The sequence below is a fragment of the Gorilla gorilla genome, chromosome 23 (genome assembly GCF_029281585.2).
Source record: "Gorilla gorilla gorilla isolate KB3781 chromosome 23, NHGRI_mGorGor1-v2.1_pri, whole genome shotgun sequence".
Classification (NCBI taxonomy): Eukaryota; Metazoa; Chordata; class Mammalia; order Primates; family Hominidae; genus Gorilla; species Gorilla gorilla.
This window is the reverse complement of record NC_086018.1, coordinates 6,433,541-6,461,423: the sequence shown is the minus strand read 5'-3', so window position 1 is coordinate 6,461,423 and position 27,883 is coordinate 6,433,541. Positions and strand designations below refer to the sequence as shown.

Sequence of the window (27,883 nt, the reverse complement as noted above, 5' to 3'; positions counted from 1 at the left end):
TTGACTGTCTTGTTTTACTTAACAGAATGTTTTCGAGATTTGTCCTTATTGTAGTACTTTTCAAGATTTCCTTATTTTTAAGGCTGAATGCTATCCCAGTGAATATACGTGCCCTGTTTGTTGAATCTACTCATCCTTAAGGGTACATTTGCTTCCAGGTAGTATGTTTGTGAGTAATGCTACAGTGTACATAAATGTGCATATGTCTATTCCATGTTCTGCTTTGGCTGTTTGGGATATTTTTCACACACTGATTTAGTACCATGTGTATTCCCTTGCTTTTGTTGTCTGATCCTTTGATGTTACGTCCCCCAAATTATTGCCGAGACCAATTGTCATGAAGCTTCACCCTTCTGTATTGTGCTAGGAATTTTACAGCTATAGATTTTACATTATAGTCTTCATTTTTTAAAATTGACACATGTAATTGTACATATTTTGGGGAAACAATTATGTAGATACGTTGTATAGCAATAAAAATCAGAGTACTCAGTGTATTTATTGCCTCATAGATTTGTTATTTTTGTGGTGAGAACATTCAAAAGCTTCTTCTCTACCTATTTTTTTATCTTTATGTATTAACTTTTTTAGAGACAGGATCTTGCTCTAACACACAGATTGGAGTGCAGTGGTGCAATACTAGCTCACTGTAACCTCAAACAATCTTCTAACCTCAGCTTCCCAATTAGCTGAGACTACAGGAACCTGCTACCATTCCTGGCTAATGTTTTAATTTTTCATAGAGACGGGGTCACACTATGTTGTCCAGGCTCATCTTGAACTTCTGTCTTCAAGTGATTCTCCTACCTCATTCTCCCAAAATGTATGGATGGCAGGAATGTGCCACCACAACTGGTCTCTTTTAGCTATTTTGTAATATGCAATACCTTTTCATTAATTATTATTATTCTGCTGTGTAACAAAAAACAAAAACTTATTTTTCCTATCTAATTGTAACACAATGCTTTTGAAGCAGCCTTTTCCCATCTCCCTGCTTCAGTCTCTGGTAACCCCTGTTGTACTCTTTGCTTATATCAACCCTTTTTTTCAGCTTCCTCAAATGAGTGAGTTAATAAGATCATAAAGTATTTGTGTTTCTCTGTGTGGCTTATTTTACTTAACATGGTATGCTCAAGGTTCATCCATGCTCTTTTAACTGACAGAATTTTTTCCTTTCATATGGCTGAATAGGATTTCACTGTGCATATATAGTACATTTTCCTTATCCATTTATCTGTTGCTGTACATTTGAATTGATTCCATATATAAGCTATTATAACTAGATCTGTAACTAACATGGAAATGCAAATATCTTTTTGACACAGTGATATCCTTTCTTTTGTATATACACACAGGAGTAAAATCTCTGGATCATGTAATAGATCTATTTTTAAATTCTTTCAGAAACCTCCATAGTATTTTCTAGAGTGGCCATAGAAATTTACAATTCCACCACCAATGTATACATTCACTCATTTTATATCCTCATTAGTACTTGTTTTACTTATTTATTTATTTTTATTATAGCCATTCTAAATGGGAGTGAGGCGGTACCTCATTGTGGTTTGGATTTTCATTTCCTTGGTGATTAGTAATGTAGAACATCTTTTTATGTTCCAGTTAGCCATTTTTGTATCACTTTTTGACAAACATCTATTAAGATCTTTTACATTTTTTAAATTAGATTATAAGTGTTTTTTATTTTGAGATTTTAAAGTTTCTTATTTATTCTGAATATTAGTCTTTTGTCATATGTATAGCCTGAAAGCATTTTCTTTTATTGCCCAAGCTGTCTCTTCAATCTTTTAGTTTTTTTTAATATGAAAAAGCATTTTAGTTTGACATAATGTTGTTTGCTTATTTTTGATTTTGTTGCCTATGTTTTGACATGTTATTTTAATAATCCTTCCTCCGTCCAATGTTATAAAGCATTTTTTAGTTTTTCTCTAATAGTTTCATAATTGGTGGCATTACATTTAAGTCTTTAGTTTGAATTGATTTTCATATAAGGCAAGGCACAGGGGTCTAGTATAATTTTTCTGAATTTAAATATTTAAATGGCCCTGCACCATTTATTGAAGAGATTAGCTTTTCCCTAAAGTGTGTTGTTGGCAATTTTGTTGACAATCAGTTGGCTTTAGGTGCATAAACTAACTTCTGGGCTTATTGGGCACATTAGTCTATGTGTTTGTTTTTATGCCAGTACAGTGCTGTTTTAGTTACTATAGCTTTGTAGCAAGTTTTGAAGTTTGATAAAGTGACGCCTTTAGCTTTGCTTATTTTGCTCAAAGTTATTTGTCTATTCAGAGTTTTTTGTGGATCCACATAAATTTAAAATATTTTTTCTATTTCTGTGAAAAAATGTCATTGATATTTTGATAAAAATCACGTTACATCTGTAGATCACTTTGGGTAGCTATATTAACAATATTATTCCAGTGTATAAACACAAGATTTTTTCATTTATTCATTTGTATTTTATATTTTTTATCCATGTTTTGTCGTTTTCAGAGTAGAGATCTTTTACCTTTTTAGTTAAGTTTGTTGCTAGGTGTATTAGTCGGGCTCCCTAGAGAGATCACAAGATCCCACAATAGGTTGTCTGCAAGTTTTAGGAGCAAGGAGAGGCAGTCCACATCCCAAAGCTGAAGAACTTGGAGTCTGGTGTTTGAGGGCTGGAAGCGTCCAGCACAGGAGAAAGATGCAGGCTGGGAGATTAGGCCAGTCTCTCCTTTTTACGTTTTCCTTTCTGCTTTATATTCACTGGCAGCTTATTAGATGGTGCTCACCCAATTAAGAGTGGGCCTCCCTTTCCCAGCCCACTGACTCAAATGTTAATCTCGTTTGTCAACACCCTCACAGGCATACCCAGGATCAATGCTTTCTATCCTCCAATCCAATCAATTTGACAGCCAGTATTAACCATCACATTAAGTATTTTCATTTTTGTACCTTTTGCATATGCAGAAGAAACTTTGGATGAAATTCAACATTGATTATGATGAAAACTCTCAACAAATTAGGAATAGAAGTTATGTTCCTCAACACAATAAAGGCCATTTATGACAAAGCAATGATAACATTATACTGAATAAGGAAAAGCTGAAAGCTTTCTCTCTGAGATCCGGAACAAGAGAAATCATCCCCACTTTCAGACCTCTTATTCAACATAGTACTGGAAGTCCTAGCCAAGGACATTATGCAAGAGGTAGAAATAAACTCATACTAATAGGAAAGGATGAAGTCAAATGGTCTCTGATTGTGGACAAAATAATCTTATATGTGAAAAACTCTAAACACTACACCAAAAACTAATAGAACTACTAAACAAATTCTGTAACACTGCAGAAAATCAACAGAGTAGCAGCTTTCTGTATGCTGATAGCAAACTATCTGAAAAATAAAGTTTAAAATTCCATTTTAATAACTACCAAAAATTAGTTATTTTGAGTTTATTTCTTTATACGAGGTGGAGTCTTTCTCTGTCGCCAGGCTGGAGCACAGTGGTGTGATCTCGGCTCACTGAAACTCTTGCCTCCCGGGTTCCAGAGACTCTCCTGCCTCAGCCTCCTGAGTGTCTGGAACTATAGGCGTGTGCCACCACTGCCAACTAATTTTTGTTTGTATTTTTAGTAGAGACGTGGTTTCCCCATGTTGGCTAGGATGGTCTTGATCTCCTGACCTTGTGATTCACTTGTCTCAGCCTCCCAAAGTGCTGGGATTACAGGCGTGAGCCACCACACCTGGCCTTGAGCTTGTTTTTATTAGTGCAAGGTAAGGTCTAACTTTGTTATTTTTTCCTTGTAAATTTTTATTATTCCCAATACTGTTTGTTGAAGAGACTGTTCTTTCCTTATTGTGAATTCTTGGAACAGTTTTTAAAAATATGTTTACTAAACCCATGAGGTCTTATGTCCGAACTCTCTCATCTGTTTCATCATTCATTTGTCTTCATGTCAGTACCAAACTGTTTTGATTACTATACCTTTGTAGTATGTTTTGAAATTAGAAAGTATGATGCCTGTAGCTTTATATTTTTTTCCCAATATTATTTGACTGTTTGCAATCATTTGAAATTCCATAAAAATTATAGAATATTTTAAAACTTCTGCAAAAAGTTTCATTTGTATTTTGATAGAAAGTATACTGAATCAGCTAGGGGTGGTGGCTCATGCCTGTAATCCCAGCACTTTGGGAGACTGAGGAAGGTGGATCACCTGAGGTCAGGAGTTCGAGACCAGCCACGGAGAAACCCCGTCTTTACTAAAAATACAAAATTAGCCAGGTGTGGTGGCACTTGCCTGTAATCCCAGCTACTCAGGAGGCTGAGGCAGGAGAATTGCTTGAACCCAGGAGGTGGAGGTTGCAGTGAACTGAGATCACACCATTGCACTCCACCTTGGGCAACAAGAGCAAAAACCCATCTCAAGATAAAAAGAAAGAAAAGAAAAGAAAGAGCATGGAATCAGTAAACCACTTTCGGTAGTAGTGACATGTTAACAATATTAAGTCTATAACCTCTTGAACAAGAGTGTGTTTGAGAATTTGTTGTTTAATTTTTACTTATTCTTTGACATGCTAGTGTTTTTAACTTCTTGTTTTATTGTATCATAGTTAGCAATAATTTTGTAATTCCATCTGCTTAAATTTGCTAAGATTCACTTTTTAACTTAACAGGTGGTCTATCTGGAATATTGTGGCATGTGTGATTAAAAGTATTGCAGATTCTACTGTTGAGTGGAGAGATATAAATGTGACTGTTAGGTCTAATTGTTCTATTGTGTTGTTGAAATCCTCTGTTTACTTATCCATCTTATGTTTGTTTTTTAATTTACATTACTAAAAGTCAGATATAAAAGTCATTTACTGTTATCAGGTGCTGGCTACTTCATGTTTCAATTCTGTAAAATGTTGCTTCATATATTTGGGAACTGTGATGTAAGGCACATACGTTACTGTTGTTGCTTTTATTGTTGTATGTTGTTTTAATGTTGTTGCTTTTATTGTTGTATGTTGCTTTATTGTTGTTGCTTTTATTGTTGTTGTTTTTATTGTCCTTTTCCTCTTGTCTCTTGAGGAAGTTTTTGATATAATATGTATTTTGTCTACCATGACAGTATTTGATTTTGCATTTAATATTTTTTATTATTCTTTCATGTACAGGTTATATGTGTTCCAGATCATAATTTGGTTATTTGTAGGAAGCAGAGAGTTGAATCTTGTTTCATGAATTTATTTAGTGAAAGTATGTTTTTGATTGACATAATTGATTTATATAAAAAAATTACTAAAAGGGAATGATTTCGTATTGCATTTTGTTTCTTTTTTGTTTTAGGTCCTGTACCTTTTTTTTTTTTTTTTTTTTTTTTTGAGACGGAGTCTCGCTCTGTCGCCCAGGTTGGAGTGCAGTGGTGAGATCTTGGCTCAATGTAAGCTCCGCCTCCCGGGTTCATGCCATTCTCCTGTCTCAGATTCCCCAGCAGCTGGGATTGCAGGAGGCTGCCACCACGCCCGGCTATTTTTTTTTTTTTTTTTTTTTTGGTAGAGACGTGGTTTCACCGTGTTAGCCAGGATGGGCTCGATCGCCTGACCTCGTTGATCCACCCACCTCGGCCTCCCAAATTGCTAGGATTACAAGCGTGAGCCACCGCCCCTGGACGGTCCTGTAGCTATTTTGTTCCTGTTTTTCTCTATTGTTCTCTTTCTTAGTGTACTATTGATTTTTGTAGTGACATGTTTTAATTCTTTTCTCACTACTCTCTGTGTGTGTATGTCTTTGTGTGTGTGTACTATAGGTATTTCCTTTTTTTTTTTTTTGACAGGGTCTTACTCTGTCACCCAGGCTGGAGTGCAGTGGCACAATCTCTGCTTACTCAAGCTCTGCCTCTCAGGCTCAACTCAAACAATCCTCCCACCACAGCCTTCTGAGTACCTGGGACCACAGATGTGCACCACTACTCCTGGCTAACAGTTGTTATTTTGCATAGAGAGAGGGTTTTGCAATGTTGCCCAGACTAGTCTCAAAATCCTAAGTACTGTAGGTATTTTCTTTGTTGTTACTATAGATATTACCATGAATAACTACTATTGCATATAAAACCCTGCCTCTTTATGGCTCCCTATGTGTTTTATTGATGTCACAAATTACATCATTTTGTATTGTGAATCTATTGGCACAGATTTATAGTCATTTTTAAGTCTTTGTTATCTCAAATATATAGCAGAATTAAAGTATTCTGTGCATCTGCATTATAATTACAAATAATATTATGATTGTGTACATAATTTTCTCTATTAGAAAACGTCATATTTTACATAATTTTGTGTTGCTCTCATCATTATTTCATTTTTTAATGTGAATGACTATTTAGCATTTTTTTAGACAGGCCTAGTGGGTATAAATTTATACAGTTTTTGTTGAACTTGTATATTCTTTATTTTTATTTTTTAATTCATTTGAAATGATAGTTTTGGCAGACACAGTGTTCTTGGCTGGTACTTGCCATTTTTTCAGCACTTTGAGTATGTCATCCTACTACCTCTTGCCTGTAAGTTTTTTTGCTGAGACATCTGCTGGTCATCCTGCAGGGGTAAACTTGTACATGCTAAGTCACTTTTTTCTTGCTGACTTCAAGATTCTCGGTGTTTTAACTTTTGAATCTCTGATTATAATGTGTCTTGTCATGGGTCTCCCTGTGTTGTTACTAGTTAGAGTTGGTAAAGTTTCATTAAATTTTAGGTCATTTTCTTCCTCAAATTCTGAGTTCTCTGTCACTGTTTGTTTCTTGAAATAACTTTGCTGCTCTCTTTTCTCTTTTTATTTTAGAATTCCCATTATGAGTATATTGGCCATCTTAATGGTATCCTATAAGTCCCTTAGGCTCTCTTAATTTTTTAAATTATTTTTAGCCTCCTCACCCTATAATTTCAAATGACTTCTTATGAGGCTTGCTGAATTTTTTCCTGCTAGATCAAACCTTCTAGTGAATCTCTAAACTCAGGTATTTTACTTTTCAGCTCCACTCTTTGTTTCTAGTTTGCACTTTTAATCACTTCTTTGATAATCTCATTATCTTCATGCATTGTTTTCTTTTTCTGTTTAGTTTTCTATATTCTTCTTTAGCTGACTGAGCATCTTTAAGCTAGGTGTTTTAGCCAGGCACAGTGACATGTGCATGCAACTCCAGCTACTTTGAAAGCTAAGGCAAGAGGACGACTGTATTAATCCATTATCATGCTGATAATAAGGACATAAACAAGACTACATAATTTATCATGAAAAAAGATTTAATGGCCTCACAGTTTCACATGGTTAGGGAGGTCTCACCATTATTGGAACAAGCAAGAGACTTTGTTCATGGGAACCTCCACTTATAAAACCATCAGATCACGTGAGACTTATTTGTTATCATGAGAACAGCACGGGAAAATCCCACCCGCATGATTCAATTACCTCCCACAAGGTCCCTCCCAGGACATGTGGGGATTATTACAATTTAAGATGAGATTTGATTGGGAACACAGAGCCAAACCCTATCAATTACTTAAAGCCAGGAGTTTGAGACTACCCGGAGCAATATTGTGAGAAGCTATAGGTAAAAAATATTTTCACAGATTAGTCAGGCATTGTGGAATGTTCCTGTAGTCTCAGGAAGTTGGAGGCTGATGTAAGATTATTCCTTGAGTTCCCCAGAAACTTGAGGCTCCATTGAGGTATAATCATTGTATTGTATTCCTGTCTGCGTGAGAGAGTAAGACCTCTTTTCAGAATTTCAAATTTATTTTAGATTTAGGAGGTACCTACACAGGTTTCTTCCATGGGTATTTTGTATAATGCTGAGGTTTGAACTATGAGTAATTCCATCACTCAGGTAGGGAGCATAGTACTAAGTAGACAGTTTTTCAGTTCTTGGTCCCTCCCTCTCTCCACCCTCTAAGAGTTGTCTATTATTTTTGTTTTTATGTCCATGTGTACCCAGTGTTAATTTCCATTTATAAGTGAGAATATGCAGTATCTTCATTTTCTATTTCTGCATTAATTTGCTTTGTATAATGGCCTTTAGTTGTATTAACACTGCTGCAAAGGACAAGTTTTTTTTGTTTGTTTTTGCTATGTAGTATTGCTGTACATGTGACACTTTTTAAATTCAATTTACCATTAATAGGCTGGACACGGTGGCTGATGCTTGTAATCCCAGCACTGTGGGAGGCCAAGGCGGGTAGATCATGAGGTCAGGAGATCGAGACCATCCTGGACAACATAATGAAACCCCGTCTCTACTGGAAATACAAAAGTTGGCTGGGCTTGGTGGTATGCGCCTATTGTCCCAGCTACTCGGGTGGCTGAGGCAGGAGAATTGCTTGTACCTGGGAGGCGGAGGTTGTAGTGAGCTGAGATTGTGCCACTGCAATCCAGCCTGGGCAACAGAGTGAGACTTCATCTCAAAAAAATAAAAAATTACCATTAATAGGCACCTAGGTTGATTCATGTCTTTCCTATTATAAATAATGCAGCGATGAACCAACAAGTGCATGTGCTATTTTGGTAGAATAGTTTATTCTCTTTTGGGTATATACCCAGCGGTGAAATTGCTGGGTTGAATCACAGTTTAACTCTCAGTTATTTGGAAAATCTCCAAGCTGTTCTCCACAGTGGCTGAACTAGTTTACATTCCTATTAACAGTGTATAAGTGGTTTTTTCCCTCTAAAACCTCATCAACATCTATTATCATTTTACTTTTTAACAAAAGCCATTCTAACTGGTGTATGATGGTGTCTTACTGTGGTTTTTATTTACGTTTCCTTGATGGTTAGTGATGATAAGCTTTTTCATGTTATTTGACCACTTGTATGTATTCTTTTGAACAGTGTCTGTTGTTGCCCACTTTTTCATGGTGTAGTTTTTTCCTTGTGAATTCTTTAAGTTTCTTACAGGTTCTGAGTATTAGATTTTGTCAGGTTCATAGGTTATGAATATTTTTCCCATTCTGCTAGCTTTGGGGTTAGTTAGTTTTTATTTTTCTATTTTCTCTAAGTGTGATGTTAAATTGTTCGTTTGAAATCATTCTAACTTTTTGATGCAGGTATTTAGCACTCTAAACTTTCCTCTTAACAGTGGTTTTCCTACATCCCAGACATTTTGTTATATTGTGTCTCTTCTATTTCAAAATCTTTTTAATTTTCTGCCTTAATTTCTTTGTTTATCCAAAATTCATTGAGGAGCAAGTTGTTTAATTTCAATATCATTTTGTGATTTTGTGAGATTTTCTTGGTATTGATTTTTATCTTTGTTCCATTGTGGCCTGTCAGGATGGTTGGCATAATTTTGATTTTTTTAAAATGTATCGTACTTTCCTTAGATGATGTGTCACGTATACTATAAATGTCTATTAGTTTCAATTGATCAAGTGTCGAATCAAACTCCAGAATTTCTTTGTTAAGTTTCTGCCTAGATAATCTGACAAACACTTAGTGGGGAGTTGCATTCCCCTACTATTATTGTGTGTCTACTTGAGTCTTATTGTAGGTCTAGCAGTACTTGTTGTATAACTCTATGTTCCCCAAAGTTGGGTGCATCTACATTTAGGATAGTTAAGTCTTCTTGTTGAATTGAACCCTTTATCGTTACGCAATATCTTTCTTTGTTTTATTTTACTATTAATGATTTAAAGCTCTTTTTTCTTAAAAGAGAAACATTTCCAGGTATGGTGGCTTGTGCCAGCACTTTCAGACTGAAGCAGTCGGATTGCCTGAGACCACGAGTTTGAGACCAGCCGAGGCAACACAGCAACATACTGTTTGTACAAATTTTTTTAAAGAAACTATACAGGAGTGGTAGTGTGCACAACTGTGGTAATATTTACTCAGGAGACATAAGTGGCATGACTGCTTGACTTCAGAAATTTGAGGTTACAGTGAGCTGTGATTCCACCACTGTACTCTGTCCCAGGAGATAAAGTAAGATCCTGTGCATAAAATGAAAAAGTAAAGAAAAATAAATGATTTTAAGTTAAAAAAAATTCCTAGATCTCCACTTCTTTAGGTTCCCTTGAATATATATTTTTCTCCTTTGATTAGGTTATATTTCCTGGTTGCTTTTACATACTGTAGTTTTGTTAAGGTTTTGATCAATTAAGAAACCACTACCTATTTTATCCTTTATGAAAGAGCTTTATACATGGGAAAATTGGCAACATTCAACCACAGTAGTCATTCTGGGAGATTCTCCAATCTGTTGTCAAAATGTGTCTTCTTTGGACTACTGTATGTATTTTCTTGTTAATAAGGTTTACCTCTGTTTCCTCTTAGGAGCCTTTAGTCTCTTCCTTTCATCACTGTTGTAGGCACTACAGTCTCAGTTGTTGTAAGAAGCATTTATCTTTATTCTCAGTTAACCCAAGCTGTCATTTAAACTCTGTCTCTATTCTCGTCAACACTAAGTGTTAAAGGAAGCAATTTCCAGTCTTTGGATAACCCCGGTACAACTCAGTAAGTCAGAAGCTTGCATACGCATTTCACTCTTTTCTCTTTCCCGAAGGAGAATCATGGAATGGACATATTTTTATTTAACTGCGCTGTTCTGTAGTGCACAAATGTGACCAAGTTTTCTTCTAAATGTGGTTATGGTTGGCTTTTTTCTCATGTGGGGTGCTACAAACTCAACTGGCTTTGCTCACCCAATTGTAGTTAAGTTCATATGTCAACTGAGAGAAACAGGATCTCAGGTTCTGCTTCAACTATCACTGTCTTCTCAGCTGACCTCGTTTTGTACATTAGATTTATAAAATATATTTACCTTAATCTCATCACCGAATTTTTTAAAAAATTATTATTTTTCAGCTCTTTTAGCATTATATCCAACCAAGACCCAGAGAAAACAGTACATAGAAGCTTCTTTTCAAAAAGTAATATTGGGATGATATGGGAGCTCTGGCCTTGAACTTTTACACTTAAGGAGAGTGGGAAATTGAAGGATAAGTGTAAAGGGCACAAAGGATGCTATGATGAATATACCAGATATAGAGCAACTACCTACAGCAAAAATGTCACTGCTAGAAGAGCTCAAAACCATAAAGTATTTTGGAAAAAGCATAATTAATGTTGATTCTTTTTTCTGAACTATATATTTATATAATTACGTACCAATAACAATTTTTGAAACATATCATGTTTTAGAAACAAAATTTAGAAAATCAAAATAGTGGCCTAGGCCAGGAATATTTCTTCTAATGCTATCCCTCCCATAGTCTCTCACTTCCCGACAGGCTCCAGTGTGTGATGTTCCCCTTCCTGTGTCCATGTGTTCTCTTTGTTTAACTCCCTATTATGAGTGAGAACATGCGATGTTAGCTTTTCTACTCTTGTGTTAGTTTGCTGAGAATGATGGTTTCCAGCTTCATCCATGTCCCTGCAAAGGACATGAACTCATTCTTTTTATGACTGCATCGTATTCCATGATGTGTACGTGCCAAGTTTTCTTTATTCAGTCTATCATTGATGGTCATTTGGTTTGTTTCAAAGTTTTTGCTCTTGTGAACAGTGCCATAATAAACATACGTACGCATGTATCTTTATAATAGAATAATTTATAATCCTTTGGGTATATACCCAGTAATGGGATTGCTGGGTCAAATGGTATTTCTCATTGTGGATCCTTGAGGAATCACCATACTGTCTTCCACAATGGTTGAACTAATTTACACTCTCACCAACAGTGTATAAGTCTTCCTATTTTTCCACATCCTTTGCTGTTTCCTGATTTTTTTAATGATCACCATTCTAACTGGTGTGGGATGGTTTCTCATTGTGTTTTTGATGTGCATGTGACTAATAACTAGTGATGATGTGCTTTTTTTCATATGTTTATTGGCTGCATAAGTGTCTCCTTTTGAGAAGTGTCTGTTCAAATCCTTTGCCCATTTTCGATGTTGTTGTTTCTTTTTTTCTTGTAAATTTGTTTAAGTTCTTTGTAGATTCTACATAGCCCATTGTCAGATGGATAGATTGCAGAAATTTTCTCCCATTCTGTAGGTTGCCTGTTCACTCTGATATAGTTCATTTTCAGTTATGTTTTGTATAACGAGTAACGAAGAAGTCCAGTTTCAGTTTTTTGCATATGGCTAGCTAGTTTTCCAACACCATTTATTAAATAGGGAATCCTTTCCCCATTACTTTTTTTTGTCAGGTTCATCAAAGATCAGATGATTCTAGATGTTCAGTGTTATTTCTGAGGCCTCTGTTCTGTTCCATTTGTCAATATATCTGTTTTGGTACGAGTACCATCCTGTCTTGGTTACTGTGGCCTTTTAGTATAGTTTGAAGACAGCTAGCATGATGCCTCCAACTTTGTTCTTTTTGCTTAGTATTGTCTTGTCTATGCAAGATCTTTTTTGATTTCATATGAAATTTGAAGTAGTTTTTTTTCTAATTCTGTGAAGAAAGTCAATGGGAGCTTGATGGGGATAGCACTGAATTTATAAATTACTTTGGGCAGTATGGCCATTTTCACAATATTGATTCTTCCTATCCATAAGCATGGATTGTTTTCCAATTGTTTGTGTCCTCTTTCATTTCCTTGAGCAGTGGTTTGTAGTTCTCCTTGAAGAGGTCCTTTACATCATTTTTAAGTTGGATTCCTAGGTATTTTATTCCCTTTGTAGCAATTGTGAATGAGAGTTCACACATGATTTGGCTCTCTGTTTGCCTATTATTGCGTATAGGAATGCTTGTGATTTTTGAACATTGATTTTGTATCCTGAGACTTTGCTGAAGTTGCTTATCAGTTTAAGGAAATTTTGGGCTGAGATGGTAGGGTTTTCTAGATATACAATCATGTCATCTGCAAACAGAGACAATTTGACTTCCTCTCTTCCTATCTGAATACGCTTTCTTTCTTTCTTTCTTTGGCTGATTGCCAGAACTTCCAATACTATAATGAATAGGAGTGGGGAGAAAGGGTGTTCTTGTCTTGTACAGGTTTTCAAAGGGAATGCTTCCAGTTTTTGCCCATTCAGTATGATATTAGCTGTGCATTTGTCATGAATAACTCTTATTATGTTGAGATAGGTTCCATCAATACATAATTCATTGAGAGTTTTTACCATGAAGAGGTGTGGAATTTTATTGAAGGACTTTTTTGCATCTATTGAGATAATCATGTGGTTTTTGTCATTAGTTCTGTTTATGTGATGGATTTCATTTATTGATTTGCATATGTTGAACCAGCTTTGTATCCCAGGGATTAAGCTGACTAGATCGTGGTGGATAAGCTCTTTGATGTGCTGCTGGATTCAGTTTGCCAGTATTTTATTGAGGATTTTCACATCGATGTTCATCAGGGATACGGGCCTGAAATTTTCTTTTTTTGTTGTGCCTCTGCCAGGTTTTGGTTTCAGGATGATGCTGGCCACATAAAATGAGTTAGGGAGGAGTACCTCTGTTTCTATTGTTTGAAATAGTTTCAGAAGGAATGGTACCAGCTCCTCTTTGTACCTTTGGTAGAATTCGGCTGTGAATCCGTCTGGTCCTGGACTTCTTTCTGTTGGTAGGCTACTAATTACTGCCTCAATTTTAGAACTTTTTATTGGCCTATTCAGGGATTCGACTTCTTACTGGTTTGCACTTGGGAGGGTATATGTGTCCAGGAATTTATCCATTTCGTCTAGATTTTCTAGTTAATTTGCAAAGAGGTATTTATAATATTCTCTAATGATACTTTTTATTTCTGTGGGATCAATAGTTATATCCCCTTTATCATTTCCTATTGCATGTATTTGATTATTCCCTTCTTCCTTATTAGTCTGGCTAGAAGTTTATTTATTTTCTTGATCTTTTCAAAAAACCAGCTCCTGGATTCATTGATTTTTTTGACGGGCTTTTTGTGTCTCTATCTCCTTCAGTTCTGCTCTGATCTTAAATTTTGTCTTCTGCTAGCTTTTGAATTTGTTTGCTCTTGCTTCCCTAGTTTTCTCATTTGTGATATTACGGTGTCGATTTTAGACATTTTTCTGCTTTCTCTTGTGGGGATTTAATGCTGTAAATTTCCCTTTACACACTACTTTAGCTGTGTCATATTTTACTTTTTAAGCCCTCAATCTTTCTTTTTCATCATGATAGTCTTGACTGTTTTATGTTTATGTAATGTAAAATTGACTACACAATTTTTACAAAGATTTTACAAAAATATTTTATTGAGAATGTACAAACCTGTCAGTCAATTAGAGGAGAAGTTACACTGCAGTAATAAATAGCCACAAAGCAAAACCCCAAAAGACATCCAAATCAGAATAAAACAAAACATTTTAACAAAAATAAAAAGAACAAACTGGCAACAAATATGTGAAGTTTATATTACAAAGATGCTCACTTCTCCACTCTAAAGAGAGCTTTTAGAATTTGATTTAAAATGTGGCAAAGACATTAGCCCACACTTCACAGAAAAAATAAATTTAAGCAGCTGTTAACACATGAACGTATTATCAAGCTCAGATATAATCAAAATTAAATATTTGACAAGAGATTCTACAGTTTGGGAGAAATAGAAAAGTGTTTTTTTCTTTTCCCCAGGCCCACAAGTCTAGTTTCTGGGTCTTCCTCACTATAATGGGGTTTGTCATCAGCTCCCCAAAATATGGGAAGCACAGAGCAGGTGGTGGCTGAAGGTGGGGTATCCTGTGAAACCATATTTAAGATCAGACCCCTTGGTCCATTGTGTTGTAATCAGCTGGCTCAGGAAAGAACACCTGGCTGTCCAGAGCTCTACACCTACTGCACTGGGTGTGACAGGAGGCCTGAGAACCCATGGGTCCCAAACCCACCCCATCCCAAAATATCATCCAGTATTGAGAACTCTGACACCAAATTCTCACAGAGCATATGTTTATGCAGTTTTACATTTAATTTCTCATTACATTACAGTTGGGAAACTGAGGCCCCAGAAGAGGCAGATGCTGGTCCAGGTCTCAGGAGGTGGGCAGGCTCCAGAGCATTAGAGAGGGCTCCAGCTTCCTAGGCCTTGGCTCTGTCCCACCTATCAGGCTTGTTTTGGAAATTAGAGTCTGTAGCTACACATTCAGGAGCACAGAAAATGAGCAGATTCAGGGTTCTGTTCACATGGGGACCTCTCCATGTCAGTTTCAAGATAACAGGACTGGGGTTCTGCATCCAGCTCTGAGGGCAACTGGAAGTAAAATGAACTATGCTCCACCTCAGCCTAATGTAGACAGTGCCTACAGGAAAGCCTGTTTTCTTCCTTATAAATAGTGGTGCCTGAAGTGGGTGACCTCAATGATTTCACATACTCATAAGTGTCTGCCAGCCTGGATTCTTGCTCTGAGACTGCAAAAATGCACCCACTCTCTGCAGATCCTTCAAATCAGAGGGAGGCATGGCCACTTGAGAGGCATCTTGGGTAGATGAAGATGAGACAGAGTTAAATGTGCCAGAGCATTTGACTCTGAGGCTGATGTCCACGGAAAATCTCAGCTACTGTTGGGTTCTTAAGGTCCTCATTTGAAAGTGGTAGAAAATAATTTCACTGGATAAGGGGAGGATACCTCATGAGTAAATAGCACAACCCAAAAGGTGGAGGCAAAGAGAGGGCAAAACGGGATTCCTAGGTCACTCATTATACTTGGGGCCTTCAGATCCTGCTACTTTATCCCCTAGGACCTTGAAGAACCAGTGTCTTGAGGACAGAAAAATCAAGGTACCAGATTTATTCCGTAGTGCTCCTGCATGGGGCTGTAGGGTTAGTGATGGCCTGGAGGTGGTTACAGCCTGCTGTGTTTCTGGTGCCCACTGAGTTTTGCTGGAGCAGCTGGAACAAGTAAGAGTCACACACCTCATGTTGTTATCAGTGATCTCCACATTATCATGTGGTCAAAAGAGGAAGGGATATTAGAGATCCCCCATGTAATCACTTAGCCAGTCTTCTTTCCCTTGCACTCACCATTTGCCAGCTACCCTGGTGGGTCCAACATGTGGTACAGAAAATTATTACATGATGCCTGCACCCCCCAATGCAGGACCAAACAGTCTGAGGACCACTGGAAAAAAGCACTAAAGCAAGTATTTGTGAAAGAAAAGAGCAAAGACTATAATATAAAGTAGATTATTGAGAAGAAAAGCTGGAAAATTATTGCATGGGAGGACCTCAGGCCTCACTGAGGTGACTTCTAATCCATGATGACAGCAGGGAGGCATCTGCACAAGCATGTGTCAGGGAGAAGCCACCCTTAGTGAAAAGACTCATAGGTGTGAGTTTGGCAGAGGTAAAAAGGGAATAGTTTGGCTGCAGACAGCCTGAGGAAGAGATAAGCAGAGGGATGGAGAATCCTAGGGCCTGGGAGATGAGGTTAGATATCTGCTCCTTTCTGACAACATTGCCCTAAAACTCAGCACTTTTCAACAACATATAATATCTCATAATTTGTGTGGACCAGAATCTGGACACAGTTCAGCTGGCTACCTCTGCCTTCAGGTCTTTTATGAGACTGGGGGCTGTGGTCTTAATTGAAGCTGGACTTGGAAAGCATGAGCCTTTAAGCTGACTCATGTGAAAACTGACAGGGTTTAGTGTGGACAGAGAGCCTGACTTTCTCTCTACTCATCTGAGCACCCCCTCAGCCCTTTGTTATGTGGGTCTCTACATGGAGCATCTCATAGCATTGGAGCTTGCTTCCTGTGTTTGAGGAATACAATGGAGAGAGAGAATTAGACAAAAAGGTTTACACAAAAAGAGACAGAGAGAAAGATCGAGGGCGCAAACAAGAAAAACCCAGTAGGAGAAAAATTAGAGCTTTAAAAAAATCCTGACGGTGCGGTGTCTCACACCTGTAATCCCAGCACTTTGGGATGCTGAGACGTGTGGATCGCCTGAGGTTAAGAGTTTGAAAGCAACCTGGACAACATGGTGAAACCAACGTCTCTTCTAAAAATACAAAATGAGCCAGATGTGGTGGCACATGCCTGTAATCCCAGCTACTTGGGAGACTGAGGCAGGAGAATCAATTGAACCTGGGATGCGAAGGTTCCAATAAGCCGAAATCACACCTGGGATACAAGAGTGAAACTGCGTCTCAAAAAAAAAAAAAAAAAAAAGAAAAAAGAAAAAAAACTTGAGAGTTACTATAATTTTTCTTCTATATTTGTGTTAAAATTGTAACCCCCAGTGTAATGCTATAAGGAGGTAGGATGTAATTAACCCCTTAGGGTGGGACCCTCATAATAGAGATTACTGGCTTTATACAAGAAACCGCAGAGTGCTCTCATCCTCCTGCAAAATGAGGGTAAAACCTGAACTGTGCAGGCTGAAATTCAGAAGCGAGTCATCACCAGAGCTCAACCATGCTGACACCCTGATCTCAAATTTGAACCTCTGGTGGTATGAGAAATTAAGTCCTGTTGTCTATATGCTGCCTATCTATGGTTCTTTGGCATAGCAGCCTGAACTAATACAAAAGTGATATCCTTTTCTGTATTTCATTGGACAGAAGCTGAATTTGTACCCCCTATACTGTTAAAAAAAAGACTTAAAAGATGGATCTTCAGAATGAAAGATAGGAAACGGCTTGTTGAAACACTAAAATTTTAACTGCTATAAGATTTTTAAACATTGGCTGAAATTGTTGGAACCAATATGGCCAACTGAAGTCCATGAAGCATCAGTTTGCAGATGTTGAAGCCCAAATTTCCATTGTGTGCTTCATACTAACTCTCCCTGAATTTGCATGTGACCTTAGAGGAAGCAAGAAGAGATGACTGTGTATGTCTCATGACTTTCCATATTCCTACTTTCCTTCCAGCAATCCCCTACAGAACCCACCTCTTAGGCCTTTTCTAATCACTGCCTTAAAGCCAGTATGACAAAACAAATTTGATCTGATCTCCTATCTCCTTGTTAGCCAACTTACAAGATGATATTTTCCTCAAAACCGAAGGGCCATACTACTGGCATCAGGAAGTATTCCATTTTATTCAATAAAAAATTGAGTCACTCACCACCAAGTACTGGGAGACTTTGTGAAGACTTCCCTTGTCATAGGCGTGATAAGGCACATGGATATGATTCTAAATATAAAGAGAAAGCACTAGAATGTTGAATTCCTGTATTAGAACATTCTCATACTGCAATGATGAAGTACCTGAGACTGGGTAACTTATAAACAAAAGTTTAATTGACTCAGTTCCACATAATTGGGGGGGCACCTCAGAAACCTTCCAATTACAGTGGCTGACAAGTGAAGTGAGTGAGAGCAGGGGATGTACCAGATGCTTATGAAGCTATCAGATCTCGTGAGAACTCACTGTCACAAAAACAGCATGAGGAGAACCCGTCCCCATAATCCAATCATCTCCCCTCAGGTTTCTCCCTTAACACCTGGGGGTTATAATACACAATGAGTTTTGGGTGGGGACACACAGCTAAAATATATGAATGCCAGTGGACAGTATCTACATTTAATTTCAACTTCATACTGGAGCAGAATGAAAATGAGGCCCAGTGGAGAAGTGACATTCCCAAGATCACCCTGCCAGACATCAGGCCTGTTTGAGTTGTGGCCCATGCTACCTCCCACCTGTTCTCCTAATGCTTCCATCTCTAAGTGTGTGCATTATCTACAGGTGACACTACATCATTATTTTTATGTCTTATCTTATATACACCTAATACATTCCCTAGGAAGTAGATGTTAGCATCATCCCCACTGTGCATGCTAGGAAGCTGGGGAAGCCTTGAATACAGTGACTTTTACCTGGTCCCAGAGATGGTAAGAAAAACAAGGTTATGTTCCAGCTGTCTCTTCTATCCTGGAACCCAGGTTGCATTTAGGTCTTTCCAGGGAATTAAGGGGAAGTTGTGTTTGCATAATTGTGTACAAATAAAGAGTTGACATGGAAAAGGAGACTGAGCAATCAGTAGCATAGTGGGGCCTTTCGGTATGTCTTTCGGAAACAAGGGGCCCAGTAGATGGAACCTTGAAGAGTTTAACACACTTTCTTGGTGTCAGAACCCAACAGCAGTTAACAAACCAGGAATCCACATTCTTGAGACAGCTCTGTATCCACCTCTGTTGGTGAGAGTTGCTCAAGAGAGTGAGATGCTCTTTCATTGTGCCCTGAAATTTCTGAGTTTCAGCCTTACAAAGGCTCAATGTAAAAGTCTTATCTGATAACACAGATGTAACTGATGTCAACTGAGCCCTCATCACTGATGTCCCTGGCTATTGGCCGGGTGAACCTACAAATAACACAGGGCAGCCAAGGACAGGCCCCTCCACGCCAGCCTCTCTTGTCAACTCATCTGGGCAGTCCCACACCACTTCTTAGTACCATGAGTTGGATGGGGAGCAAGAGGGAGGGCACTCTTCTTGGACTGAAGTAGATTGTCTGGTGTTGGAACTCTTGTGTACCTGTCATGTTCATACCTGGGCCATAGCTGGCAGAATAAAAAGAAGAGGGTTGGAGAACGATTCTGTGTACTCAGATGTGAATTCCAAGACTTTAGCTTGTCCTCTGGTTTCCTTCCTTCATGGAGATTTATACAGATTCTCCTTATGGGCCTAATTTGAAGAGCAGAATTTCTTTCCTTTTCTTTTCTTTTCTTTTTTCCTTTCTTCTCTTCTCTTTTCTTTTCTTTCTCTCTCTTTCTTCTTTCTTTCTTTTTTCTTTCTCTTTCTTTCCTTCCGTCTCTCTCTTTCTTTCTTTCCTTCTCTCTCTCTTTCTTTTTTATTTATCATGAAGTCTCACTCTGTTACCCAGGCTGGAGTGCAGAGAAAAACAGAATTTCTAATGGAGGTGTCACATACGGTCAAAGTAAGGCAGATCACAGACTTTTCTTTGCGTGGTTTCTAGGCACATTTACAAAGCTGCATTCAGATTGATGAGGAGCTTCATCATTCACTTTGATGTGGCCAACTCCTCCCTCTAAACCAGCAAACACAGCCAGCACTGAGCTGTGCTGAGAGCAGCCACATAGGGGTCTCTAGAGACAGAAAGCCGAGAAGACCGGGACACACCCAGGGCCCAGACTCAAATATGAAAAATCTCTGGGCTTTGTCCTATGGCCTTCCCATGAGTAACTCATAGTCTTGTTCCAGTGGAATCTGGCCTTCATTCGTCTCAGTGGCAAGTTGGTTATATGGAAAATCTCTCTTCACACACTTGTGCGAATAACAGTAAAGACTTTTGTATTGTTTTCACTTTACATTAGACCATGAGTATTTATGCCTGTGGCTGCAGTTTGTATTAGTTTCCTGCCCCAGGTATCTCCTGCAGCATGCAGCTTCAGTCCTATCGGACCCTCAAAACTTAAAAGCTAACAGTATTACTAGGGAGGATTTCGCAGGAAAATGGAGAAAGGGTTACACACAAAAAAGGTTAAACTACTCTATGCATGTTTCTGCAATGTGTTATCTCAAGAACTCATTTCTGTAGCCCATCAGGGCAGGAGCTGGGCTCTCACCTGTTGATAATATTCCATAAGGGAGGTTCTTCCCCACAGTGTTTAGTCTTCCAACGCTGGTACAGCCTGGCATGATAACATCCTACTTTCATGTCGGTCATGCTGCAGGGAAAATTCTGTGAGTGTCCTAATAGGCTGGAATCATTTGCTAGGGTGAACCCCATCTTTGGTGCTCACTTTTCTGTTATCTTGTAATTAGCTTTATTCTCAACAAATCCATGTCTATTTTATTTATCTGTTTATTTACTTATTTTTATGTATGGAATAACACTTTTTTTATTTACTTATTTATTTAGAGACAGGATCTCCCTCTGTTACCCAAGCTGGAGTACAGTGGTAGAGTGGTATGATCATGGCTCATTGTAGCTTCAAACTCTTGGGCTCAAATGATTCTCTCACCTCAGCCTCCTGTGCCACCATGCCCTGCTAGTTGATTTTAATTTTTTATAAAGAACGAGACTCATTATGCTGCCCAGGCTGGTCTCAAGCTCCTGGGCCCAAGCAATTCTCTCATCTCAGCCTCCCAAAACACTGGGATTAAAAACATGAGCCACTGTACTGAGCTGTGCCTACTTCAAAAGACTGAAAATAAAAAATAAATAAATCTTTGCCAAATTAAAAAACAAAACAATAGTTTCCAGGTCTTAGACAAAGACAATTCTTTGTCATGAAGAAAGGTGAAAGGTTTATTTAGCTGTTAAAATGATTTGCTTATATTTCAAAGAAGCAGAGAAAAAAAGGTACATATAAAAGTTTTCCAGGCCAGGCATGGTTGTTCATGCCTGTAATCCCAACATTTGGGGAAGCCAAGGCAGGAGGATCTCTTGAAGCCAAATGTTTGAGTCCAGTACAGGCAACATGGTGAAATTCTGTCACCATAAAAAAATAAATAAAATAAATATGGCTGGGCATGTTGGCTCACGCTTGTAATCCCAGAACTTTGGGAGTCAGAGGCAGGTGGATAATGAGGTCAGGGATTTGAGACCAGCCTGGCCAAAATGGTGAAACCCTTTCTGTCCTAAAAATAATAACAATAAAAAATTAGCCAGGCATGGTGGTGTGCGCCTGTAATGCCAGCTACTCAAAAGGTTGAAGCAAGAGAATTGCTTGAACCTGGGAGGCAGAGGTTGCATTGAGCTAAGATCATGCCACTACACTCCAGCCTGGCCCACAGAGCAAGACACTGTCTTGAAAAAATAAATAAATAAATAAATAAATAAATAAATAAATAAATAAATAAATAAAGTTAGCCAGGCATGGTGGTGCATGCCTGTAGTCCTAGGTAATTAAGAGGTTGACGCAGGAGGACTGCTCAAACCCAAGAAGTTAAGGTTATAGTGAGCTATGATTATGCCATTGCACTTCAGACTAAGCAAAAGAGTAAGATTCCGTCTCAAAAAATTAATAATAAAAGTTTTCTAAATTACATTGTTTAAGAAAAGGGAAAAGAAAAAATATCTTTTTTTATTTTCAAATGGGAGAATAGAGCCTCTCATTTCTAATTTGTATTTCCTTCTGAAAAAACATGGTCTAGGCCCATGGTCTTGAACTACTGGATATCTGAATTTTAGTAGGTGCTGGATTCAGGCAACTGAGGGGTGGCTTGGACACACTGAGTGCACGTAAAAAAAAAGGTTTGAGGTGAACTAAAAGGTAAAATAGGGGAAGGTGCTATTAAGAACCCACAATTGGGAGATAGCACAGGGTTGGTGGAAGGACTGGTTCATGCTACAGATACTGATTTAGGTGAAACATTGCTCTGACTTATTTCTATGTTCATGCAGGAAGATGAGATTATGATCAGGTGGCACAGAAACCTGGGATGGTGAAGAAACCAGGTTGCCACTGCAGATTCGGTGTCTGACGTAGAGCATATGCCAGGGGTCTTGTAGGCACGTGTGTGGGTTTTTGGTGGGAAAGTCTATGAGGAAAGGTAGGATGGGCAACAATCTTGATGCCGAAGCCCTGCCCTGGGAGGGGCTTGACCACATCAACATGCGGTGCGTATGTTCAGTGGGTGAAAAACATGTGGTGGCCTCAGGTTGGCAGGAGGGTAGAAGTCATCTGTTCTCAGAACTTCTTCCCTCAGAGTCCTCGGTCCTTCTCACACTGGGAGGATGCCTGGAAACACAGGGCAGTTCATGGTGTATTAGCCTGTGTGCAGAGCAGAGCCTACCTTCCCCGAGACACCTGGAGTCTCTCTCCAGCGGAGGACCCCACATTGTCTTTCTTTTTACAATGCTTTTGATCCTAAATGTGGAAAGTTCCCTGAAAACCCACTGATTCTCCAACACCCATTTGTTGCCCCAAAATTTAATTCTGACACAACTTAGAGTTCGCACAGACCCCACAAATTCAGGGTTCAGTCCCACATCACCTCTCTCACTGCAGAGGAGAGTTACACGTCCCTGAAGCCCATCTACACTTCTGAGCGACCTCCTATAAATCTGAGACTATCATAAATCCCTTTTCAAGTTAAATAATTTGATAGAATTACTAAAAAAAAAAAAACCTCAACAAATAACTGTAATTATATTTACTACTTTATTATAAAAATATAACTCAGAAACAGCCAAATTGAAGAGATGTGTAGGGCAAGGAACAGTTGTGGGTGAAGGTAATCCTGGAAATAGCTATATTTAAAGAAATTCCCCCATTCTTTACATTCTCAAAGAACAGCTTAGTGAAGAGAAACGTGCTTGCCCTGATGACTTTGAGGATGCTCCCCACTGTTTTTTTAACCTATCACAAAGATGGACACAGATTGCAAATTCCCATTTTTAAAAATGAACAACCATTCAGTAATTTAGTCTTCAGTGGTCAAAATAACATACTCTTTACAGAAACTTTGCTTGTTTCTCTTCTTCCAACCAGCCCCTGAACTTTGACTCATCCACAGTTTCAGCAAACCTACAACCCTTATTTATACATACCCCTCCTAAGAACAGGCTGACTTCAAGGTGAAACATAATCTTATCTGGGATCTGATTTTGCTACACTTCATCCTGTGTTTCCTTTCCAACCTTCTTTGTAAACTTGTTTTCTCCTCCCTATGAAATAAGGCCCTTTTCCACTTAACCTTTGAGATCCTCAAAGATCTAATCATTTGTACTTTTTCTTTGTTGCAATACTTCTTAGGTAACTTCATAGACCAAGTCTAGAAACAGTCTCAGGACAATAACAATTCCATTCTAAAAAGAATCTCCCAACATTTCTTCTTTCTCAACCTCAACTGCATCTGCCTGTGAACTTCCAGTTTACCAAGGCTCTATATCTTCTGGCAGTGACAAAGGCTCCTTCCGTGGTTGGTGTGAGTAGGCTTGGACACTTGCAGGGCAGACACCCAGGAATAATCAACTGTGCCTTCAGTGGTCCTCTTTTGAAGGGTCAAGGTGGGCCTTAGCTTTTAGTCAATGGTCTAAGACTTCTACTTACCAGTTAGTCGTTCAGTTAGTTTTCAATTTAAAAAATACTTCATGTTTGAAGAATCCAGCAAAAATTATTCAAATCTAAGGTATAAAAGAGGAAATTTTGGCCGGGCATGGTGATTCATGCCTGTAATCCCTGCATTTTGGGAGGCCTAGGTGGGCAGATGACCTGAGATCAGGAGTTTGAGACCAGCCTGACCAACATGAAGAAACCCCGTCTCTACTAAAAATACAAAATTAGCCTGGTGTGGTGGTGTATGCCTGTAATCCCAGGTACTCGGGAGGCCGAGGCAGGAGAATCGCTTGAACCCAGGAGATGGAGGTTACAGTGAGCAGAGGTCTTGCCATTGCACTCCAGCCTGGGCAACAAGAGTGAAACTACTTCTAAAAAATAACAGAATAAAATAAAATAAAAACATTATAAGGGGCTTGTATCTTATAACTCATCAAGAAAAGCCAAAGTATCTATCTCTTTCAGAAAATAAACATGTAATTTAATTATGTTCATAACAAATCATTTAGTAAACAATTAATCATATGTGAACACTTCCAGGAGGTGCCAAGTCCCAGCTCCTAAAACTTAGCATTACCCTCAAACACCCAGATGGCAGCATATGAAATAGAGATATTCACTTTCACAAGTTCTCTGTTTTGAAAAAAAGAATAACTTATGTGATAAATATATGTAATTTGACAATTAATCTACCTCATGTGCTTGCAGATATGTATTCATTTCCTACCACCGTAGTGGAAGAGAGACTATCCGTGTCTTTACACCTGGTAGCATTTCCAAAAGTAAGCTGTGAGATTCTGCTTGAAATCACCTCTCAGACAAATAAAAAACAGACCTGGGAGACATGCTACACTCATTCTGCTGAAGAAATAGGTAAGTAACAATTTTTAACAAATGAAATATATTACTACTTAATTTTATTCAAAATTCACCAACTTAATGTGCTTTATAAATATTTTCATACTTTTGAAGCTCTACTGATAAAACATAATTTACAGTTAATGAAAAAGTGAAGTTAAAATAAATACAGTCATATTTTCAAGGTGACAAAATTAGAAGGTGAAAATGACGATTGAAACACAGACATATCTGACCCAAGGGTCAAGTCAATCCATTCTATTACTTGGGGTATTTTCCCTACTCCCATCTGGTTCAGTGAAGTGGGTCATGAGCGTCCTACCAGAATCCGCTACGCTGTGCTCCACTGTGTCTGTGAGGTGCATTTTACTTTGCAGGTTTTTGCACTGCCTCACTAGGTTGGGTTTCTTTGTCCTTTGAAATATTTTCTCTCCCTTCAATCTGAGGACATTTTTTCCTCAATATCAGCATCCAGTTGCCTGGCCTGCAATGTGTCTCTAAGGAATGGAAACTAAGCATTGGGGTAAGAAATTCTTAATGTCCTAAGGGGTTTGCTTTTAACGCAAAGGTATACCTGGAGATTCCTTCCAGGTATAGTGCATCCAACCACTCCAAAAAGAGGCTGCATTCCCATACCTTGGGCTGTTCCCTGAGAGGAGATGACACAAGGGATGCTATTTACTAGACACTTCAAGAGTCATGGCCAGTGTTGGTGTCTTGGGGATTCTCAAACACTTTTGAAACCCAAAACCAAGAAAATAACACAGGATGGCTGAGGATGTATTGCCCTGTGAGGTTTCCGAAATGAAACCTCAACCCAAAGACATTCTGACGGGGTGTCTGTGCCAAGGGAAGATTAAAGAAAGGGGCACAAATATTTTCTTTCCTTTTTTTTTTTTTTTTTTTTTTTTTACTGTGGATTGTCAGGGGATTATTGTCTGCTTTCATGTCCTGTAAAATGTTTACAAATGAAATTTTTTTTTAAGTGTCACCCACTACTTTTTGAAGAAATGCAGAATTAAAATACTGTCTCTAAAATGTACAATAAAGAACAGTTGATAATGTTGTGAGTTACACAAGGTTAGTTAGTGTTGGTGAGTGTCAGGAAAGAACTGGAAATTTAAAATCTGACTGCAAGCCAGAGTTAGGCTGGGGTAACAGGGTGGTAGACTTGAGGCTCTTCTTGCCACACATTTGGAAAATGAATGAGAAAACTAATTCTCTTTTGGAGTGTTAAAACAACTAAAAAACAGGCGATTGCGTTGAGGTGGCTCTAGTGTCCTGAGCTCTGAGTGGAGAGACAGGCAAAGGCCTCCCTAGATCCAAAAAGCTGCCCATTCTTCTCCAGCTGTGCATCTGATTAGATAATTTCCACTCCAGCACCCATGATTGGATATAGTTCAATTCCCCACCACGCCCCCTCAGGCCATGAGTGACATATGTGATTTGACACTGGATTGAATAAAGAAAGAATTATAGGTTTTTCCTGGATCCTTTTCTGGCAGGGCTTCCTTCATGCACTGGACACTGGCCCTGCCTGTAAAATACTTGCATTTACATTTGTGTGTAAGATTATTTGTATTTATGAAAAATATATATGTGTTATTCATACATGGAAGCAATATAATGACAATTATTTTAAAATTTCAGATTTTTTACTTTCCTGGCACATCCAGGTTTTAGAGCAGGCAGCCTGAGATTTCAAAAATGAGGCAATTCTCTAAGAAATACTATGTGAGGCACATGTAAATTTTAAATATTCTAGTAGCTACATTTTAATAAATACACCAGGCATGCCTTGCCTGTGCCTGTAGGTCGAACTGTTTGGGAGACTGATGTAGGAGGATCATTTGAGGCCAGGAGTTTGAGACCAGCCCAGGCAGCATAGAGAAAGCCATCTCTACAAAAAAAAAAAAAAAAAAAAAAAAAAAAAATTGAAAAATTAGCCAGGCCTGGTGCATGCCTTCAGTCCCAGCGACTCAGAAGGCTGGAGTTGGAGGATCATCTGAGCCTGGGAGGTCAAGGCTGCAGTGAGCCATGATCACACCACTGCACTCCAGCCTCACTGACAGAACAAAACTCTGACTCAAAAAACTGATCTCTGGAAAGGCATTTTCTTTTTCTGCAACGTAGCCAACTAGCTAAGTATGTATTGAAGCCATCCTTTAATTTTTAACCGGGCAAGAATATTTTCTAAGACCCCGAACTCCAGATATGCGATGGGGCAAATCCTGAAGCGTACATGGATATCTCTCACAGCTAAAGCATCCCTCATCCCTATCCAGCGCTTCTTACCCCTGGCGCAAGAGAATCACCTGCGGGGAGGAAAACTTCCAAAATCCCTTAAACGCAAGTTGTAACCGCACAACTAAATCAGAATCATGGGAGCTGGATCTGAAAAAAAAATACGGTTGAAAGTTGTGCAGATGATTACAATGTGTAGACAAGCCAGAAAACCATGGCTTTAACCAGCAGCTTTTGTTAGAAATGATTTCTCAAATGAATGTAAAAACGTTTGCTGCTGAATTGTGACCTTTCAATTTTACCTGCTTTTCCTGCACAGTATATTTTGCAGACCCAGGCTGGCTTCTCCTTCTGTTCCTGGTTCACCGAGTGCAGTGTGTGCTCATTGCATCCTGTGCAAGCGTCACTGTGCTGTGTGCTACTGCCTAGGTAAGCATCATTCTTCGGGGAGAACCTTTCTGAAAACAAAGCTGCATTCCAAAAAGTTAAAACCATGCTACTTACTGTACTGAGGTAAAAATTAAAAGACCTAGGGGACTCATCCAAAAGTTAAAACATAAATAAATAACTTGGAACATTAATATACACCTGATGATGTCCTGAGTGAACACGCCCCACTTTAAAACAAAACAAAACATTGCTATTATTCTAAAATATTAATTTAGGATTGTTATGCAAATATGTACTATTTAAATATTTATTGATGAATAACATGCATACAGCAATATAGGAACAAAATATTTATGGAATGCTTGATGAATTATTACTAAATAAATACACTTGTGTATGTAAGAATCAGATTTGCTCATGTCCTTGACACTTTCTCCTTCCCAAAGGTAACCAAGACCTTAAGAGCTAAGTGTAGATAAACTTTG

The 27,883-nt window shown here is 38.4% G+C and overlaps 1 long non-coding RNA gene across 3 annotated transcripts in view; it reads left to right on the top strand.

The window, feature by feature from the left end:
- Positions 1 to 27,589, top strand: part of LOC129529423 (uncharacterized) — a 40,334-nt gene extending 12,745 nt beyond the window's left edge. Inside the window, exons 3-4 of one of the 3 annotated variants that reach the window (XR_010133098.1) lie at positions 24,615 to 24,779; positions 27,328 to 27,589. This is a non-coding gene — a long non-coding RNA (uncharacterized lncRNA). Of the gene's footprint in view, positions 1 to 5,822; positions 6,243 to 14,917; positions 14,985 to 24,614; positions 24,780 to 27,327 lie in introns of those variants that run through there. The other 2 variants (XR_010133101.1, XR_010133099.1) reach the window with 2 other exon arrangements.
- Positions 27,590 to 27,883: the final 294 nt, after the last annotated feature.